We start from the raw sequence: 22,014 nt of genomic DNA, 5'->3' as shown, positions 1-22,014 counted from the left end.
AGTTGGTTCAGAAACTTAAAAGGCATCATTGTGAACTGTTCATGTTGTCAACTTAACAAGTATATTAAGGTCTTATTTATAAATGAGTAGGTAAGCTTACAAGCCAATTTACAAGCAAGTTGCAAAAATGAGATAACTATAACTGAGGGACCTGCTTGCGTGCTAAATCGGGTCGGACTCTGTGCAACCCTATAGATTACAGCACGCCAGATTATGGGAGTGGGTTGCCATTCCTAGGGATCGAACCTGCGTTTCTTATGTTCCTGCATTAGCCGGCAGATTCTCTACCACTAGTGCCACCAGGGAAGCCTGTAACTAGAGGTCCCACCTTTCACGTCTTTTACCACGTAAGTGTCGGGGATCTCCCCATGATGCAATCTGCCTGCCAGGGGTTGTCCAACAAACATGGACGTGAAGGGGTTAATGCCGGGGTTCGGGGGTGGAACAAGCGGAAGCGAATAGGATTGTGGGAGCTCCTTTGTACGTCGCCCCAGGGCATCTGGGAAATATGCAGTGCTCTTCTCTATTATGACCGATCCTAAGTAAGGGCCACCGGCTAACTGAGTCTGGCCGCTCCGGCGCAGCTTCTCTCCGAGGCTGGAAAGCAGGGGCTGTCAGCCGGCACCAGGAGAGCAGAGGAGGCGGAAGTTTGTAACACTTGTTTTGGGCGGAAGGTGTAGGCACGTCCTGGCCTCCAGTCGCGCTGGAACAGGGGAACCGCAGTGAAAGGGGGTGAGGAGTCGGGGGAACTGACAGCCTGACGGACCCGGCGGCGAGAAGTGATGACAAGGGTGTCGGAAGAGGGTATGTAATTGTGTAGGTGATGAGTGTGTGAATCTTCTTTGTAGTGTTTGGGGATAGGGGAGGTGGCGAACAGATGAATGGAAGGTAAAATCAGCAGAGTGAAAAAACATTTTGTTGGCGGGGCACCGGCACATGCGAATTGTACCTATATGGGATGATTTTATTGGAGTGATTTTATTGAGCCCCTGGTTTCAGATTCTACTTTGGACGAGTTGACTCCCTTTTAACAAATTACCAAGCACTTGCGCTGTTTTGGGTACTGCACTGGAAGCTCTGTGTGAGGAAAGGAATTAACCTTTTTCCTCGACCATTACAGCCTGTCAGTTACAGTATGCATTTGGAGACAGGCAGTTACAATACAAGGAGATAAAGTGTTTTGAAAACCTGTCGGGGGCCACAAACGCTCCAGAGGGTGCCATCTGGGATGGTCTTTGATGTGATGATTTGACATATATTTTAAAGATAAAATACACAGGGGGGAACTATGTGCAGTTTTCTCCAAGCACATTCCCTTCCTGGTTAGCTCAGCTATCTGGAGTGTGACTGAGTATCACTTAAGGCCCAAACTCGTTTATACCTGGTGAGAGCATTTATCCATCACAGTGGTACTTCCAGGACCCCTGCTGGAGAGTCAGTCTTACCAGAGAGCAAGACCTCCCTTTACATGCATAGTCTGCAAGCTCTGCTGCTGCTGCTGCCAAGTCGCTTCAGTCGTGTCTGATTCTGTGCGATCCCATAGAGGGAAGCCAACCAGGTTCCCCTGTCCCTGGGATTCTCCAGGCAAGAACACTGGAGTGGGTTTCCATTTCCTGCTCTAATGCATGAAAGTGAAAAGTGAAAGGGAAGTCGCTCAGTCGTGTCCAACTCTTAGCGACCCCATGGACTGCATCCTACCAGGCTCCTCCGTCCATGGGATTTTCCAGGCAAGAGTACTGGAGTGGGTTGCCATTGCTTTCTCCGAGCTCTGGGTAGTACTAAAGTGGCAGAACTCAAGGGCTGTCTGGTCTAATCATTTGAAACGCTTCTGTGCCAGCTGTTTGGTTTTCTAGAAAACTCAGTTCACAGCTGGGAATTGTGGATTTACTTGAAATTCTAAGCAATTCTTTTAAAACTTTTGAATCATCATACCTGCTGCTTTGTTTGCCAGAGAAACAGCAGTATAGCAGGCAGTCCAAGTCAGTGGTTCTCAAACTTTCCTGTGCATCAGAATCAGCTGGAGGACTTGCTAGAGCTCAGATTGCTGAATTCCACCAAAGAGTTGCTAATTCAGTGGGTCTGGCATTTGCCCCCAAATTTATGTTTCCTACAAGTTCCCAGGAGATGCTGATACTGCTCATTCTGGGCGTTCTCGGAACACACTTAGAGAAGTACTAGTCTAAACAGAACTGAGATTAGTAACCAGAAAGGACATCTCTAGGGGAGAGTAAGCATATTCCTAAAGGTTAAACAAGTCTGAATTAAGCCATGTTAGATATGAAATAAAACAGATGTGTTTTGGTTGTTCATTTGTATGTTTTAAATGGATGAGCAAAGATGAATCTTCTTGAACTAAACAAAGTAAAATTTGCATCAGTTTTTTTTCACTCATGGGGATCAGAGTTTCTTAAATCATTTAAAAAACACAATAGTTGTTTTCTTTTCAGATCCCTTTCTGAGTTATATTCAAATAGGTAGTTATTTGTGCTCCTCAGATGGCTCTAGTGATAAAGAACTCGCCTGCCAATGCAGGAGACATAAGAGATATGGGTTCAAACACTGGGTCGGGAAGATTCTCTGGATGAGGGCGTGGCAATCCATTCCAGTATTCTTGCCTGGAGAATCCCATGGACAGAGGAGCCTGGTGGGCTACAGTCCATGGAGTCACAAAGAGGCAGACATTGACTGAAGCTACTTAGCACACGGGCACACACACAGCTAGTTATTTATAGAACTCACACTTGTGTCATCACCAAAAAAAAAATGATGTGTTCTAACTTCTGGTAATTATGTTTGAAGTTAAAAAGTGAAAGGACAGTTGGGACAATCTAATCAACACAGAAATAGTTGTATAAGGAGCCAGAACTGAGATAGTGTGATAAGTAGTTTATTTTTGATTTTTTCACCCTCAATGAAATCCCTCCCTCTTCAGAAGAAATAGTCAGTTTATTCACTCTAGAGCACAAAGGGAACAAGAAACCTTACTGTGCCAGAGATTAACATGAAACCTTATTTTATAGATTGACCTAAACAGCCTACTGGAGGGTTGCTGTTGTTGTTAGGCACTAAGTCATGTCCAATTCTTTTGTGACCCCATGGGCTGTAGCCCACCAGGCTCCTCTGTCCATGGGATTCCTCAGGCAAGAATACTGGAGTGGGTTGCCATTTCCTTCTCCAGGGGATCTTCCTCATTAGGGATGGAACGCAGGTCTCCTGCATTGGCAGGTAGATGCTTTACTACTGTGTCACCAGGGAATGGCAGTCCGTAGTTCTGCCTACCCTCCAAACTCTTCCATGGGCCTGAAAAAGATCAGGACACATTTTTCAGAAATGTCACTCATTCTAGACCTGTTAGTGTTGGCTCCCAAATCTCTCCCCAGGCCAGTTATGAAGCAAAACAAAACCTCAAGACCAATCATGAAGACATACATAAAATGCACATAAAAAAGTCCAAATAAACTGGCTTAGGTCTACTGTGAGCTTTTTCAGTGACCAGCAAGATGCTAGGATGACGAGTGACCTGGATGTTTCAGAAGTCTGAAGGTCTTCCAGTACAAGGGAATCAGCAGGACACTGTAAGGGTAGGAAAAAGTTTTCTTCTACTGTCTCAAGGTCCCTGGCTGGGTCTGAAAATTAAGCTGACAAAGACAGATTAACAATAGAGAAGCATACAAATGTATTTAATGTAAGTTTTACATGACATTGGAGCTGTCACAGGCAAATAAAGACCCAGAGAAACTGAGTTCAGTATTTTATGCTGACTTCCCAGGTGGCATGACTTAGTGGCTAAACAAACAACAAAATTTTATGCTAGGTTTGACAAAGAGTGGGAAATCATGGGGAAATAAGACAAATTAAGGAGTACAAGGGAAGTATAGTAAACTGGGGGAGACTTAGCAAGTCCTGTTTGTTAGGATTTTCTCTGCATCCTTTTGTATTTGGAGAGAAAAATTATCCTCTCCTCTGGATATAAGGAGGGAACCTCTCACATGAGGATTTTATGACTTGTTTCAGGAGAGAAGAGGGGCAAAGAGGTCAAGTGACCTTGTTTCTACTATTTACTCAAACTCCTTCAGCTTTAAAATATTCAGTATGCCATGGCACCATATTTTGGGGTAGCATGTTCTGAACCCTATCAGTAATCACACACATGACTCTTGAATATCAAATAAATTTCACATATGGTTGATGAGTTGTACACTGATTCCTCCCCTCCTCACCAGTCCTCATCTCTGCCTAATTTGCACTTAGTCTTATAGACAGTATAGTTTTCAATGGAATGTGAGGGGATAAAAAGAAATAAAAGAAACCTGTGTTAGTTTGAACTATGCATCACTGTGTCCTAAGTGATTCCTAAGTAGGAATGATTGAATTTTGTTGCTCAAGCACTCAGTAGCTTATGGATCCTGAGAGCAGACCGATGGATGCTAAAGGGAATTTGCGGCCAGGTGTGTCAGAGCAGCTGAATTCAGATTCAGACAAGATTTCTTCTAATCCAGACTTCCTGCTTGTTACGGCTGATTCCCTAAACAACTTTATTTTTTATTTTTGGCTGCGTTGGTTCTTCGTTGTGACACGTGGGCTTCTGTAGTTGCAGCAGGCAGGCTTAGTTGCCTTATGGCATGTGGGATCTTAGTTCCCCGACCAAGGATAAAACCCATGTCCCCTGCATTGGAAGGCAGATTCTTAACCACTGGACTGCCAGGAAGTCCCTAACTGTAAATCAGTATGTGTCTCTAACCTGAAGTGGAGTGAGGTTTTCAATCTGGCACTTAACCACAAGGTATGGATGTCATTGTTTTCTTTGGAATGTTTTTTCTGAGGATGAGAATTCTTACATCAAATGAATGAGAACTATAAAGGAGAGGGGAGATGGGTAGTTATCATAGTTAATGTCATGTTGTTTCTTTGAAAAATAAGATTAGAAAAAAAACAGGAGGAAGAGACACAAATATATTCTAGAATCTGGAATCTGCAACTGATGAGCCAGTTGCTAGGTGTATAACTTACTGCTTTTCCCACAGTAGAGGCCTAAACAACCATGTGCCTGCAGCCAGGTTGCCCTTAGATCCTGTGACCTGTTGGAGACAGGAGAGTTATTGCTACTACGTATCATGATGACTTTTCTGTACTTGGTAATATGATGAAGAAACCCTGATAACCTACTCATATATATATATGTATATATACACATACATATACACATACACACACACACATAAATATATGTAGTATCTATGGGAGCATTTTAATAGCTTTCAGAGATCCAAAGAACTCATATAATTGTCTTCCAAAACTGCATGTAAAAGTCTTACTGAAAGCTGGAGATCAGAAGATCAGAAATGGCCTTGCCAGAAATGTGTTTTCTAATTTCAAGGTTCTTAGAGGAGTCACCCGGAGAAGGCAATGACAACCCACTCCAGTACTCTTGCCTGGAAAATCCCATGGACAGAGGGGCCTGATAGGCTGCAGTCCATGGGGTCACTAGGAGTCAGACACGACTGAGCGACTTCACTTTCAATTTTCACTTTCATGCATTGAATAAGGAAATGGCAACCCACTCCAGTGTTCTTGCCTGGAGAATCCCAGGGATGGGGGAGCCTGGTGGGCTGCCGTCTATGGGGTCGCACAGAGTCTGACATGACTGAAGTGACTTAGCAGCAGCAGCAGCAGAGGAGTCACCAGTGCGCTGCAGCTGAAGACCACCAGGAACATACCTGTGGTTGAGCAAGTCGGTTGCTTACTTAGTGAGTCAAGGCAGAATGCACACCATGGGGAGCTGGTGGAATATCTCAGAGGGTGTTAGAAAGGACTTATCATAGGATTTGGACTTGTATTAGGTGATTTGGGGCAGAATTTAAAGAAGTGAGGCTTCATTCTGAATTGCATTGTTAGGAAGCAACAGACTATACATAGGGATAATTCCATGATTGGGTATCTTGATTAATCTTATCTAGCAGCAGCAGCAGCAGCAGCAGGAGAATAGACTAGAAAGAGGCTAATTGGTAAAGTAGCAGCTATTAGCCAGGATAGGAGGGTGTTTTGGCCATTTTGTGGTTTGATCAAAGTTGGCATTTTGTCTCTTTTCAGACATGGATGCAGTAGTCTTGATTTTGTCACAGAGTGGCCTTGTTTGATGTTTATGGTCTGTGAAATTGGTTATATTACACTCATCAGGAGAACACCAAGACCTAGCTGAGGGCCAGGACAGCTCCCATATGTCAGTGGCTGCTTTTCTCCTCAGAGTTAGTGCCTAGTCCAGCAGCCTATAGGAGACCAAATTTCCTCTCTGCCAGGAGCTGTATATAGCAGAGAAATGGTTAGATGTATTGAATAGGAAAGATTGAGGGCTGGGTGTAGATGAAAGCATCTAGTTACCCTCTATCAGAACTTAGGGGCCTCAATGAGAAATAACAGTCTTCTAAGGTGTTTTGCTAAAAAAAAGAAAAATCATCGGAGTATACTTCAGCAAGATAAATGGATGAGAGGGAAAACATTGTCTTTTTCAGAGATGGCCAGAACAGTATGTCTCATCCCATGCTTTCTTCTATAATGTGACCTTGCCACTCTTCCATTGAGAAGTAGGTTTAACGTCCCCTCTGCTTTAAATCTGGACAGACTTCTATTGTCTAAATCAACATAATAGGAAGAAATGAGACTCTGTGACTTCTGAGGCCATAAGAGGCAGCATGGCTTGTGACTTATCTTCAGGGACATTGATCTTTAGAGTCCTAAGCTGCCATGTAAGAAGTCTGACTTCCTTGAGGCTGCCTTGTTTTGAGGAAGCCTAAGCCTATGGTGAGGCTACCTACAGGTCCTCTGGTCAGCAGCCTCAGCTGACGTCCCAGCTAATAGCAAACATCAACCAGAAGACCAGAGAACGAAGACACCTCTAGATGATTAGAGTCCCCAAGCTGTTGTGTCTTCCCAGCTGAGACTCAATACCTCATGGAGTAGAAGCAAGACATCCCTGCCATATCCTGAGTTCCCAAACAGAATCTGAGAGCAAATTAAAATGGTCATTTTGCACCACTGAATTTTGGATTGGTTTATCACAAAGCAACAATAACCCAAACATGGGTAGAAATGTTGGTTAACACTCAAGGAATGGAGTGAAAGGAACAAGGAAGGCAAGTAATTGTAAGAGGGAAAACAGGCTAGTGACAAAACATTTTGCTTTGCATTTGCTGCTGCTACTGCTGGGCTCTTTGATTCCAGAGACCCCAGAGTGGACAGAAAGATGGAAGAGTTTCATTCTAAATGAAACTTCTGTAGACAATAGCATCTTCTTTTAAAATAAGATCTGGAATTATTTAGTTATTTCTTTAATTGAACATCTTGATTAAAACAAACAGAAGTATGTGGAGTTTTTTTTTCCCCCTAAGGAAACAAGTAACATTGATTACCAGTGCTTTTTAACCATGGGGCTTCCCTGGTGGCTCAGTCCCTAAAGAATCTGCCTGCAATGCAGAAGATGTGGATTCAATCCATGAGTTTGGAAGATCCCCTGGAGAAGGAAGTGGCAACCCACTCCAGTATATTTCCTGGGAAATCCCATGGACAGAGGAGCCTGGCGGGCTTCAGTCCATGGGGTCACACAGAGTCAGACACGACTGAGCAACTAAACCACCACCACTTAGTAACCAGAGGATGAGAGATGCTGGTGTCCTCTGTATCACTGCATGGGGCTGAAGGAAACCACAGTGTTATTTCCAATGACATGTATAGATGTTTTGTTCTTTTAATCTGACAGAATATGGTTCACTTTTAAAGCTTCTGTATTTGTCTATATGTTATACCCACTGCGTAAGTCATTTAATCTGTAAGTTAGAAGTCCTAGTATTTTTTGAAATTGTGTAATTGGTGAGCGCTCAATGATATTGGTTGTAAATGTTGAGTAAAACCATCAACTGACCTCGTGGTTATGGGTCAAGAGCAGAATGTCTCAATCTCTTGGTTCCTTGTAAAAATGCATGTGAATTTGGTGTTTGACTCTTTCAGTGTGTTCCAGCCACGCTGAACGCCCTTATTGGAACCTTGATCATCCATTTACTACTATTTGTTCTGCTTACTCCCTCTGTACATTCTTCCTTGAAAACTATCCCTATCTGTTCACACATACCCCAATCTTTTGTAATGCTAAAGGCCCAAGTCAGACAGTACCACTTGTTTGGAAACCTAGATCTCGTGTTCTCTTGGTCACCTTTCCCTGTTTTACTTTTCTGTCACCTTCAGTTTTGCATTGTAGTTATCTGGAACTGTTTCTGACCTTCCTACTAGTCTGTGAGCCCCTGGAAAACAGAATCTATATTAGATTGATTTAGGAGTTCCCCACAACTGCAAGATGGATGTTTTGTTCATCTTTAGGGACTGCAGAGAGGACACCTGAGCCTGGACATGCTAATGAAGATCATACATCTAATTTGTAGCAGAGCTAGGGCCAGAACCCAGGTTTCCTAATTTACAACTTGATGTTCTCTACTAGATGAAGAAGGAAAAGGGGGTAGAGGAAAAGAGGGACGAAGTAGTATGCTTCATGAGCACAAACCTTTGTATCTGTTTAATTCAGTGCTGCATCCCCACTGCGTAGAACAGTGCCTGGCACATAGTGCACACTCAAAAAATATTTACTGAAATAACTAGTGATTGGGGTAAATAGGCATTCAGGTACAGGGATGATGTACAATGACCTTAGGGGGCATAGGTATTGTTTACTTATCACAAGTTCTTATCTCATGTGTTGTCCTGATGCAGGAAAGAATAAACAGAAAGCCCCCCCCCCCAAAAAAAAATCCAGCTTTTCCTGCACTGGTATTTTCCCACTGCTCTCTTGTACCACTTATCTTTCCCTGGTAGCAATTCTAAGGACTGTCAGACAGCTCCCACTGAGCTCTTTCATCAGTGTTCTGATAAAAGAAAAATATGATGTACCGAACACAAAATGTCTTCATTTTATGTAAAAACCTTCTTGGGAAAGTTAGTATTTCTTTAAAAGATAAAAAAGGCTTAGCTCATTACTAATGGCTGCCTTTTAGTGGCCTTGCTGGGGACATCCCATTGGGACAATGTGGCTGGAATCTAGAGTTGCCAAGAGGGCCTGCTCTCTCAGTAGAGATGACCCCAGGTAATGGAGGCCATAGGTATGGCTGAAAGACAAGAAAGAGAATGGATAAAACCACATACCTTTTAGTCCCCTGTACTCGCTGGCCTGTGGTCATCATCCTGGTAACTCCTACCTCAAATCTCACTAAAGAAAATCACCTGCTGTCCCCTCTCAATCTGATTTCTTCCTCCTTGTCTTTGCTTATTGTGTTCTGAAAAAGGTATCTTTTCCTTAGCTCTATTCCAATCTTTCTTCTTCTTAATTCTTACCCCCAGGGTGAAAGTGATTTTGTACAAATTTATATAGGAAAATCATCTCCTTCTCTGTGATACCTGAAAGTACAGTTTCTAAGATTTAAAATCTAAGGCAGGGATTTCCCTGGTGGTCCAGTGGCTAAGACTCCATGCTCCCAATGCAGAGGGCCTGGGTTTGATCCCTGGTCAGGAAACTATTAATAGATACCACATGCCACAACCAAGAGTTCACATGCCACAACTAAAGATCCTGTGTGCCACAGCTAAGACCCAGCGCAGCCAAATAAATGAATTAATTAAAATAAAAGTTTAAAGTGACTAAAATCCAGGGTGAAGGGAGTGGGACTAGGAAACACACTTTGGCCTCAGTCTAGTCCAAAGCCACATGGTTTATAAGAACCCTCGATCTGAAGAGTTAAGGGTGCTCGCTCAGATGAATAGCACAGCCTCTGGGGGAAGACTGCCTGTTTTGCAGTTTGGGCTCCATGCTCTGTAGGCTTTGGTGACTTTGGGCAAGTTATTCAACCTGTCTGTGCTGTAGTTTTCTTATCTGTTAGATAGAGATGTGTTAGGGGGATTTGCAGAGTTAATATAGGTGAAGCACTTAGGATGGTGCCTGGCAAACAGTAAGTGCTATTTATTTATTTTTAAATATTAGAGTATAGTTGATTTGCAGTGTTGTGTTGGTTTTGGGTGTACAGCAAAGTGATTCAGTTATACATATACATATATCCACTCTTTTCAGATTATTTCCCCATATAGCTTACTACAGAATATTGAGTAGGGTTCCCTGTGCTATACAGGAGGTCCTTGTTGATTATCTGTTTTATATATAGCAGTGTGTATATGTTAATGTCAAACTCCTGATTTATCCCTCCCCCACCTTTCTCCTTTGGTAACCATAAGTATGTTTTTGAAGTCTGTGAATCAGTTTTGTTTTGAGTTGTTTGTTTGTTTTGTTTTGGCCACACTGCATGGCATGCAGGACCTTAGTTCCCTGATTCGGGATAAAACCTGTGCCCCCTGCAGTGGAAGCACAGAGTCCTCACCACTAGACCACCAGGGAATTCCCCTGTTTCTGTTCTGAAATAAGTTCATTTGTATCATTTTTTTTAGATTCCACCTATTAGTGATATCATATGGTATTTGTCTTTCTCTTTCTGATGTATTTCCCTTAGTATGATAATCTATAGATTCATCCATGTTTAAACAGTAAGTACTGTTTAAATGTTAGGTGTTATATCTGTCGTTATTATTATTATTAAAGTTATTAAAACAGACTTTTGTGTGTATGTGCCATCAGGAGCTTAAGGGAAGATGTAAGTGGCACCCCACATGTAATAAATAAGTGTTGAAAGTGAAAGTGTTGTGTAGCTCAGTTGTGTCCAACTCTTTGTGACCCCATGGACTGTAGCCCACAGGCTTCTCTGTCCATGGGATTTTCCAGGCAAGAATACTGGAGTGTGCTGCCATTTCCTTCTCCAAGAGATCTTCCCCACTCAGGGTTTGAACCCAGGTCTCCTGCATTGCAGGCAGATAGGTATTAGAGAAGCCAAAAATGCTGAACAGACCTAAAGAATTAAGAAATTCTAAGCGTGTTTTCAGGAGTTTTAATCTTTCACTAAAAACAAATCTCAGTTACAAGCCAGTGCTTGTAATTTTGGAGTTATTCAAGACACAGTTGCCTAATCTAAGATTAGGAAGATTGATACCTTTGTTTTCCTCTAGTTGTATAATTTAATCTCTTACATTTAGGCCTTTGATCAATTTGGAGTTACTTTTTACATACAACATGAAGTGGGAGTCCAACTTCATTCTTTTACATGTTAATATCTAGTTGTTCCAGCACCATCTGTTGAAAAGGCTATTCTTTCTTGAGTGGTCTTGGCACCCTTTGTTGAAAATCAATCGCTGTGAAAGTCTGAGTTTATTTCTGGACTGTCAGTTCTATTTCTCTGATCTCTCTGTTCTATTTCTCTGATCTCTCTGTTTAACCTCCCCCAGTACCAGTCTTAATTACTATAGCTTTGGGGTATTTTTTGAAATTATGAACTGTGAGTCATCTTCTTTTTATTTTTCCAAGATTGCTTTGGTTGTTCTGGACCCTTTGAATTTTCATGTGATTTTAGGATCATCTCATCTGTTTCAGCAAGACAGCTAGAATTTTGATAGGGATTGCAGTGAATCTGTAGAAAAATTTATGGAGTATTGCCATATTAACAATATTAAGTCTTCTGATCAATGGGCGCAGGATTCTTTATATTTGGGGTCACAAAGAGTCAGGCATGACTGAGCGACTTTCCCTTTCATACTTCCATACATATACAAGTCTTGCACATCTTTTGTTAAGTTGAAAGTGAAAGTCAGTCATGTCCAACTCTTTGTGACCCCATGGATGTTACAGTCCATGGACCAGCTGAGCCACCAGGGAAGCTCAAAAATAGTGAAGTGGGTAGTCTATCCCTTCTCCAGCAGGTCTTCATGACCCAGGAATCAAATTGGAGTCTCCTGCATTGCAGGCAGATTCTTTACCAGCTGAACTACCAGGGAAGCCCCTTTGTTAAATTAGTTCCTAAGTAATTTTTATGCTATTATAAATGGAATTGTTTCATTAATTTCCTGTTTGGAGTGTTCATTGCTAGTACAGTTGATTTTTGTATGTTGACCTGAAACCTTGCTGATTTTATTAGTTATAATTGTATTTTTATGATTCCTTTGGATTTTATGTGTAAAATATCATACCACCTATAAATACTTCTTTTCCAACATAGATGTTTTACATATCTTTTTCTCTTTTCATTGCCCTGGCTAGAACCCCCAACACAATGTGAAATACAAGTGGCAAGAATGGAAATCCGTGTCTTGTTTCTGGTTTTATGATGTGTCTAGGTGTGATTTTCTTTGAGTTTATCTTGGAATTTGTTGAGCTTCACAGATGTATAGATTCATGTTTTTCATCAATTTTGGAGAATATCAGGCATGTTTTCTTCAAATATACTTTCTGTCCCTTTCTCTTTCTCTCCTTCTGGGACTCATTATGTGTATGTTGGTATGCTCATAGGTCTCTGAAGCTCTGTGAATTTTTCTTCATTCTTTTTTCTTTCTGTTCCTCATTCTAGTCAATCTCAATTGACCTGTCTTCAATTTTGATGATTCTTTTTTCTGCCAGCTCAAATCTGCCGTTAAACTCCTCCAATAAATATTTATTATATATTTCAACTCCAGAATTTCTGTTTGGGTCTTTTAAAAATAATTTGTCTCTTTATTGGTATGACATAAATCAAATCCCTTATGATTATACAGTGGAAGTGACAAATAGATTTAAGGGACTAAATCTGATAGACAGAGTGCCTGGTGAATTATGGACGGAGGTTCATGACATTGTACAGGAGACAGGGATCAAGACCATCCCCAAGAAAAAGAAATGCAAAAAAGCAAAATGGCTGTCTGAGGAGGCCTTACAAATAGCTGTGAAAAGAAGAGAAGTGAAAAGCAAAGGAGAAAAGGAAAGATAGACCCATTTGAGTGCAGAGTTCCAAAGAACAGCAAGGAGAGATAAGAAAGCCTTCCTCAGTGATCAGTGCAAAGAAAGAGAGGAAGACAATAGAATGGGAAAGACTAGAGATCTCTTCAAGAAAGTTAGAGATACCAAGGGAACATTTCATGCAAAGATGGGCTCAATAAAGGACAGAAATGGTATGGACCTAACAGAAGCAGAAGATATTAAGAAGAGGTGGCAAGAATACACAGAAAAACTGTACAAAAAAGATCTTCATGACCCAGATAATCACAATGGTGATCACTCACCTAGAGCAAGACATCCTGGAATGTGAAGTCAAGTGGGCCTTAGGAAGCATCACTAGAACAAAGCTAGTGGAGGTGATGGAATTCCAATTGAGCTATTTCAAATCCTAAAAGATGATGCTGTAAAAGTGCTGCTCTCAATATGCCAGCAAATTGGGAAAATTCAGCAGTGGCCACAGAACTGGAAAAGGTCAGTTTTCATTCCAAACCCAAAGAAAGGGAATGCCAAAGAATGATGAAACTACCACACAATTGCACTCATCTCACACACTAGTAAAGTAATGCTCAAAATTCTCCAATCCAGGCTTCAGCAATACGTGAACTGTGAACTTCCAGATGTTCAAGCTGGTTTTAGAATAGGCAGAGGAACCGGAGATCAAATTGCCGACATCCACTGGATCATCGAAAAAGCAAGCGAGTTTCAGAAAAACATCTATTTCTGCTTTATTAACTATGCCAAAGCCTTTGACTGTGTGGATCACAATAAACTGTGGAAAATTCTGAAAGAGATGGGAATACCAGACCACCTGACCTGCCTCTTGAGAAATCTGTATGCAGGTCAGGGAGTAACAGTTAGAACTGGACATGGAACAACAGACTGGTTCCAAAGAGGAAAAGGAGTACGTCATGGCTCTGTATTGTCACCCTGCTTATTTAACTTATATGCAGAGTACATCATGAGAAACGCTGGACTGGATGAAGCACAAGCTGGAATCAAGATTGCCAGGAGAAATATCAGTAACCTCAGATATGCAGATGACACTATATTTATGGCAGAAAGTGAAGAAGAACTAAAGAGCCTCTTGATGAAGGTGAAAGAGGAAAGTGAAAAAGTTGGCTTAAAGCTCAACATTCAGAAAACTAAGATCATGGCATCTGGTCCCATTACTTCATGGCAAATAGATGGAGAAACAGTGTAAACAGTGGCTGACTTTATTTTCTTGGGCTCCAAAATCACTGCAGATGGTGACTGCAGCCATGAAATTAAAAGATGCTTGCTCCTTGGAAGAAAAGCTATGGTCAACCTAGACAGCATATTAAAAATCAGAGACATTACTTTGCCAACAAAGGTCCGTCTAGTCAAAGCTATGGTTTTTTCAGCAGTCATATATGGATGTGAGTTGGACTATAAAGAAAGCTAAGCACTGAAGAATTGATGCTTTTGAACTGTGGTGTTGGAGAAGACTCTTGAGAGTCCCTTGGACTGCAGAGAAATCCAACCAGTTTATCCCAAAGGAATTCAGTCCTGAGTATTCATTGGAATGACTGATGCTGAAGCTGAAACTCCAGTACTTTGGCCATCTGATGCGAAGAACTGATTCATTTGAAAAGACCTTGATGCTGGGAAAGATTGAAGGCAGGAGGAGAAGGGGATGGACAGAGGATGAGATGGTTGGATGGTATCATTGAGTCGATGGACAGGAGTTTGAGTAAGCTCCAGGAGTTGGTGATGGACAAGGAAGCCTGGTGTGCTTGGAGTCACAAAGAGTCGGACACGACTGAGCAACTGAACTGAACTGAATTCTGTAAATTCTGTTTTTCCTGTTGTGTGTTGCCACTGAAATCTTGCCCAGATACATCACTAAGCTTGTAGCTTAGCTGTCAGCTAAAAATTGGTGGGAGTTTTTCTATAGTGTCTTGAACCAATAAACCTCCCACTTACTACAGACCAGCTCTGTGTGTATTGTGGTACACTCTCAGTGCTCTGGTAAAGTGAAAGTGAAAGTGTTAATTACTCAGTCATGTCTGACTCTTTGGGACCCTGTGGACTATAGTCCACTAGGCTCCTCTGTCCATGGGACTCTCTAGGCAAGAGTACTGGAGTGGGTTGCTATTCCCTTCTCCAAGGGATCATCCCAACCCAGGGATTAAACACAGGTATCCTTTGCATGCAGATTATTTACCATCTGAGCCGCCAGGGAATCCCCCCAGTGCTCTGGTAAGCAGTTCACAATTCTGTCTTAGCTTTCACTTCATGTTTTCACAGACTCGAGGTTAGCCAGAGGTGAGAAATGGGAGCCTTATATGTCTTTCTTGGGCAGGTACACAGCCCTTGACATGTGTGACTTTTAGATCCTTAGGAATGTATTGTGGCTTTTCAAAGACATCTGTGGATATCTGATTCCCCAAATCTTAAGTTTTTTAATCAGTCTCTTATTTTCCCACCAGGTGGTGCTAGTGAAAAGAACACGCCTGCTAACACAGGAGGCATAAGAGATGTGGGTTCAATCCCTGGGTCAGGAAGATTCCCTGGAGGAGGGCATGGCAGCCCACTCCAGTGTTCTTGCCTGGATAATCCCCTGGACAGAGGAGTATGGTCCATAGTGTTGCAAAGAGTCGGACACAACTGAAGTGACTTAGCACATTTATCTCAACAGGTATCATGGTTTAGGCAGCTGTGATGTTAAACAATTGCCACTGAAACTTTTCGGCAAATGCCCCCATAGATGTGGCTTTTCCCACTATCTCATGTCCTGCTGAGTCATGTTAAATAACTGCTAGCCATGGGAAGGAGGCTTTTTCATTGGGAGCTGACAGATCTAATAGTGATAGTGCTCTGAGGATGAGAGTTTTTCAGGCTGTTTTGAAACAGTAAAGCATCTGCCTGCAATGCAGGAGACCTGGCTTCGATCCCTGGGTCGGGAAGATCCCCTGGAGAAGGAAATGGCAAACCACTCCAGTATTCTTGCCTGGAAAATCCCATGGATGGAGGAGCCTGTTAGGTTACAGTCCTTGGGTTCACAAAGAGTCTGACATGACTAAGCGACTTCACTTCAGTTCACTCACTCTGCCCCCACCAATGACTGTTAGGCTACTGGCTTTCATGGCCTTTTACCATGGGTGTGAGACTGCTGATTTTCAAGACTACACTGGTCAAGAGAGAGGGGGATTGAAATAGGGCAAGTTAAAAGGCCTCAAAGATCAGCGTTCTTAACAAGACTCAGTAGTTTTCTTGAATAAATGCTCCTCAGATTGGTGTCTGCATACTTTTGAATCACTTCCAGAGTTCCAAAAACATTTATTTTAACAGTTTTTGCAAGTGTTCTCATTGCTGTTTTGCAAAAGTGGATTTCCAGAGGTTCCTACCAAGCCATTCTGAAAGCTCCTACTCATAGATTTTTATTCTCTTTAGGGTATAATCGGATCTCCATCTAAGGAAGTGTTAGTCACTCAGTTATGTCTGACTCTTTGCAATCCCATGGACTGTAGCCCACCAGGCCCCTCTGTCCATGGGGTTTCCCAGGCAAGAATTCTGGAGTGGGTTAGCATTTCTTTCTCCAAGGGATCTTCCTGACCCAGGGATCGGACCCAGGGATTGAACCTGGGTCTCTTGCATTGCAGGCATATTCTTTACCATCTGAGTCACCAGGAAAGCCCTATCTCCATCTAAAATAACAATCTTATGTGGATGTTTGCGTCAGAACTTCTTAGCAGTAGACAAGATTTGGACGAACAATGACAATGCTGAAGATGGCCTCTTCCTGTGTCTTGACAACTCTAAAAGTCTGTTCTAGAATGAGGCTGGGCTGTGATCATGAGCAGGCCAGTGGGTGAAAACTATGGGTAGCCAGAGGAGCTAATGTTGTCTTTTCTCCAACTAAGTCGTTTCATTCTATGCTCATAGGCACATGAAAACCTGGAGGTATATTTGAGCCAAACTTCTCCACAGATGGGCCACCAATTCCTCTTTACTGTTCTCCATATTCTCCAGAAAGTTTATTGGACATGAACCATTCCTTTAGAAGGAATTTGGGAGAGAATGATGTTAAAGGGGGGGAAACAAATGCTTATTGAATGAACCAGTGAGTAGTGGGCTGGAGAAATCAGGGAAGGCTTCCTGCAGGAGGCATGGGTTTGATCTTATCCTGCAAGAATTGGTGCATGTTGGTTCAGTTCAGTTCAGTCGCTCAGTCGTGTCTGACTCTTTGCGACCCCATGAATCACAGCACGCCAGGCCTCCCTATCCGTCACCAACTCCCGGAGTTCACTCAAACTCACGTCCATCGAGTCAGTGATGCCATCCAGCCATCTCATCCTCCGTTGTCCCCTTCTCCTCCTGCCCCCAATCCCTCCCAGCATCAGTCTTTTCCAATGAGTCAGCTCTTCGCATGAGGTGGCCAAAGTACTGGAGTTTCAGCTTTAGCATCATTCCTTCCAAAGAAATCCCAGGGCTGATCTCCTTTAGAATGGACTGGTAGGATCTCCTTGCAGTCCAAGGGACTCTCGAGAGTCTTCTCCAACACCACAGTTCAAAAGCATCAATTCTTCGGCACTCAGCCTAGTTGAAAAAAAAATGTGTGGTGAGTAGCTGCTGCTGCTGCTACATTGCTTCAGTCATGTCCGACTCTGTGCGACCCCATAGATGGCAGCCCACCAGGCTTCCCGTCCCTGGGATTCTCCAGGCAAGAACACTGGAGTGGGTTGCCATTTCCTTCTCCAGTGCATGAAAGTGAAAAGTGAAAGTGAAGTCGCTCAGTCGTGTCCGACTCTAGCGACCCCATGGACTGCAGCCTACCAGGCTCCTCCAGCAATGGGATTTTCTAGGCAAAAGTACTGGAGTGGGGTGCCATTGCCTTCTCCAGTGGTGAGTAGGGAAGCAGTTAAATTTAATGCAACCAACTGAAATATCTAATTAATTCCACTCACTGAGCCACTGTAGGAATATACCTCAGGCTTACCCCTAGGGGAAAGCCAGAGACTAGGCAATGATTAAAAAAAAAAATAATAAGGAGGGAGGCAGTATGTCCTAGTGGTTAGGAATTCAGTTACTGATGTTAGACTGCTTAAGTTCAAGTCCCAGGCTTTCTGCTTATCTGCTTATTAGCTATGTGATCCTTGACAATTTAATCTCTCTGGCCCTATTATCTTTATCTGTGACATAGGAATACCTTCCTGCCTCACAGGTTTGGTGAGAAGATTAAATGGGATAATGTATCAATAATGTAAAATACAGTGCCTTGTGCAGAGTAACTGCTCAGCAAAGGGCAGCAATATATTTTTTCTTACAGTTTTGAGATATAATAAATTTTAAGGTATACAGTATGATATGATTTATGTATATCATGAAGTGATTATCACAATGTTTAGTGAACATCCATCATCTCATATAGGTACAGAATAAATTTTTCCTTGTGATGAGAAAACTTAGGATTTACCCTCTTAACTTTTATATGTAACATACAGCAGTATTAATTGTATTTATCATGTTGTACATATATCCCTAAGGCAGGCAGACTTTTAAAAATATTTATTTGGCTGTACTCGGTCTTATTAATAGTTGCAGCACTCAAGATCTTCAGTCTTTGTTGTGGCATGAAGGATCTTTTGATTGCAGCATGTGGGAGCTTTAGTTTCACAATGAGAACTCTTAGTTGTGGCATGTGGGATCTAGTTCCCTGACTAGGGATCGAACCCTGAATTGGGAGCATGGAGTCTTAGCCACTGGACCACCAGGGAAGCCTGGAAAGTGAGTTTTTAAATTCTGTTTACACATTTAACTGTTTAAATACTGAATTAGTTTTGTTCACTTTTCTATCTCCGATGTCTTAAACAAATTTGTTGGGTGAATGAATGCCCGCTGGTAAACGATGCTAATACAGCGAGAAGTGCTGTAACAGAGATTGAATACAAGGCACTTTTCAGTACATGAGGGATAGGGTATGTTATGCTTAACTCTGAGCAGTTCAGGGAACATTTGGTTGACAGGGACTGTTCCTTTCTAGAATTTTCAGTGCAGTCAGATCTATGAGAGTCAACTGCATCCCAAAACTAGGTAAAGCGATGCTATGGAGCCACCAGGTGGCACTACTACACAGGGATTCAACCAGCAGAGGAGCCCTTTCCAGCCAAGAGTTCATGTTTCTGTCTGACGCAGTTTTTCTCTCCTCTCCACAGAAACTCAAGCTATGGCTTTTTCCGTCTTGTTCTGCTGGTTTTGGAGCACTGCCATTCCTACCCAAGGCTCAGTGCAGTTCAGTCACTCAGTCGTGTCCGATTGTTTGCAACCCCATAGACTGCAGCGCACCAGGCTTCCCTGTCCATCACCAACTCCTGGAGCTTGCTTAAACTCATGTCCAAACCCAAGGCTACTTGGGAGCCATCTGATGCTTAAGCTACTCTGTCTTTATCAGGCGAGAGGAGAGAGAGAGACAATGCTGAGTATATTTCCAGTTCTTTGAGTTTTGGACTTCTGACTCCCACACCATTGCCTTGTTTCTCCTGCTCTGCCCTGGATGAAACTAAAAGAGTAAGGGGGAGAAGCAAAACTACCCTTTTTTGAAACAGCAGGCACTATATCAGAAATGTTATATAGTCACATTGTTGAATGGCAACAGAACCTTGAGAGATTAATTTTGTCATTTATTTTGTCCGTTATCTTGCTTCAGCAGTTATTAACATAGGCGCTGCCGGTCTTATTTCTGCGATACCCCCCACCCAACACCACTGAATTATTTTCAGGCAAATCCCAGATGATTTTTCATTGCATAATTTCATTTTAAAATGCTTCCTTACATTTCTCTAAAAAAAATTTAAACATCACAGTATCATTATAACACTTTTAAAACCCCCAAGAAATAATACCCTAATATTATCAAATAGATACCTTCTGTTCAAATTTACCTAGATGTCTAATTTTAAAAACTGCATTTGGTTAATTCAAATCAGGATTCCAACAGAGTTCATACATTTAATTCTTTTGATATGTGAGCTATGAGCCATTTTACGTAGAGGGGAACTGAGGATCAAGAGATAATCTGTTGAGTATTCAAAAACAATTCTCTATTGAATCAGACCTGGTACCAGTTGTTGGGGATGCAAAGATAAACACCCAAGTCTCTGCTTCAAGGAACTCAGTCTTATGCTCCTATGATGCTCTGTGAATATATCTGTTGCAAGACTTAGTATTTTATTAGTGTGTGGTTTTTTCTCTCATACCAGATAAGTGGCAGAAGGCAGGGACCAGTTTGTATTCTTAATACCAAGTATAGTCCTTGGTACATAGTAGGTGTTTAACAACTATGGGGAAAGGAATAATTTCGTCAGAGTGGGCAGGGGAAACCAGTGAAGAGTTTCAAGCAGGGCAGCAGCACGTTAAGACTATCACTGTAGGTTGGTGGCACATGTCATCATTTGGATTGAAGGCATGAGAGACTGGAGGCAGAGAAGGGACCTTTGCTGGAGAGCCAGACTAAAGCAATGGTGGTGAGTATGGAGAGGAGAAGACAGATTGGAGAGTTACTGGGGATATGAGTTTGGCAGTATTTGTTAATTTGTTAGATGTAGAGAATGAGTGTTTCTGGCTTTGATGATGGTGGTGCCACAAATAGATTCAGTGCAAAGAGGAGAAGCGAGTTTGGGGTGGAAGATGAGTTCCATTTTGGAGATGCTAAGTTGTGTCTGTGTGATCTTCAGGAGAATGTGGGAGACCAGAGCCCAGGTCGGAGGTCAGGAAAGGAGATCAGGGGAACACAGCATGAAGGTAGAGCTTGAAAGCCTGATGGTGGATGCCCTCACTGGCAAGAAGACATGCAGGGAGTGGACTCAGGAGGGAACTCTGACACTTACCAAGGGAGTGGAGAATGAGAAGCCCATGAGAAGGATGAAAAAGGAACAGCCAGGGAGATTGGAAGAAAATCAGGAGAGTGTGTGGTGCCACAGAAGCCAAAAGAGGAAAAAGTTCAGGAGAGAGGGAGTGGGAGTGGTTGACACTCTTGAGGTAGGTCAAGAGGTGGTGACAGAAGACAGCTCAGTGCTGTGGTCAGAGTGTGGTCAGTCGTGAAGGAGTGGCAGGTGGTGGGCATCAAAAGGCCAGTTGGTCCCTCATCCAAAAGGGCCTTGGTCACCCACCTATGGAGTTAAGCCTTCATTCTGTAGATAATGGAGAGTCATCAAGAGGTTTCAAAAAGGAGTGACCTGGTCAGATTGGAGTGTTCCAGAAAAATCAGGCTGAGGCAGGATGCTGCATAGGATGTTGTGGAGGAATAGGATCTTTAGCAGGTAAAATTGGCGGGCACTGAAAATGGTAGCTAACACTCAGTGAGCCCTTATTATGAGCCAGGCACTACTCTCAGTGCTTATATGAATTATCTCACATCATTCTCACAACCCATCTATGGGGTAGATAACGTTGTTGACCTCATTTTATGCCTGAGGAAGCTGAGGTACAGAGAGAGAAAACAATTTGCAGGTAGTCAGAGAGCTGGTAAATGACAGAGCCTAGATCAGAGCCTAGATTCAAGTCCAGGTGGTTGGTTCTAATCCACTCTAACCTGTTTCACTGCATGCCACTCTTCTAGATTTTGTTTTGCCTTGATTAGATGTGAGGAGTGAGGGGGTTAGGATTAGGTTCAGCTATGAGCTATCAGGCATCCAAAATAAGAACAGATTAAACAGGGTAGAGGGTTTCTGTGGTGGCTCAGTGGTAAAGAATCTGCCTGCCAAACAGGAGACATGAGTTTGACCCTTGGGTCAGGAAGATTCCCCTGGAGAAGGAAATATTCTTCCTTCAGCACATACTCCTCAATATTCTTGACTGGGAAATCTCATGGACAGAGGAGCCTGGTGGGCTACAGTCCATGGGGTTGCAAAGAGTTGGACACGACTGAGCAACTAAACAACAAACAGGATAGAAATTCATTTCTCTTTCATTAAAGAAAGAAATTAATCAAAACCTAAAAGGCTTAATGGCCAGTCATCTCCACAATATGGCACTTGACTCCATGGTACCCGATAGAGCTCCAGCCATCATGTTCATGCTGTAAGCAGCAAAATGCCGGGTGGAGGGAAAGAAAACAGATATTGGGGCCAACTGGCAGTCTGCTATAAGAGAAATTCCAGAACTCTGCCGTGGGT

The 22,014-nt window shown here is 42.6% G+C and overlaps 1 protein-coding gene across 2 annotated transcripts in view; it reads left to right on the top strand.

Moving 5' to 3' along the window:
* The first annotated feature begins 482 nt into the window (after positions 1 to 482).
* The window catches only part of SLC25A53 (solute carrier family 25 member 53), a 57,957-nt gene continuing 36,425 nt past the window's right edge, over positions 483 to 22,014 (top strand). For both annotated transcript variants that reach the window (XM_019956193.2, XM_070784532.1), the window contains exon 1: positions 483 to 804. The gene's annotated coding sequence lies outside the window, so the exon portion shown is untranslated. The remainder of the gene's footprint in view (positions 805 to 22,014) is intronic.

The sequence above is a fragment of the Bos indicus genome, chromosome X, assembly GCF_029378745.1.
Source record: "Bos indicus isolate NIAB-ARS_2022 breed Sahiwal x Tharparkar chromosome X, NIAB-ARS_B.indTharparkar_mat_pri_1.0, whole genome shotgun sequence".
NCBI classification, from domain to species: domain Eukaryota; kingdom Metazoa; phylum Chordata; class Mammalia; order Artiodactyla; family Bovidae; genus Bos; species Bos indicus.
This window is presented reverse-complemented; position numbering and strand designations above follow the sequence as displayed.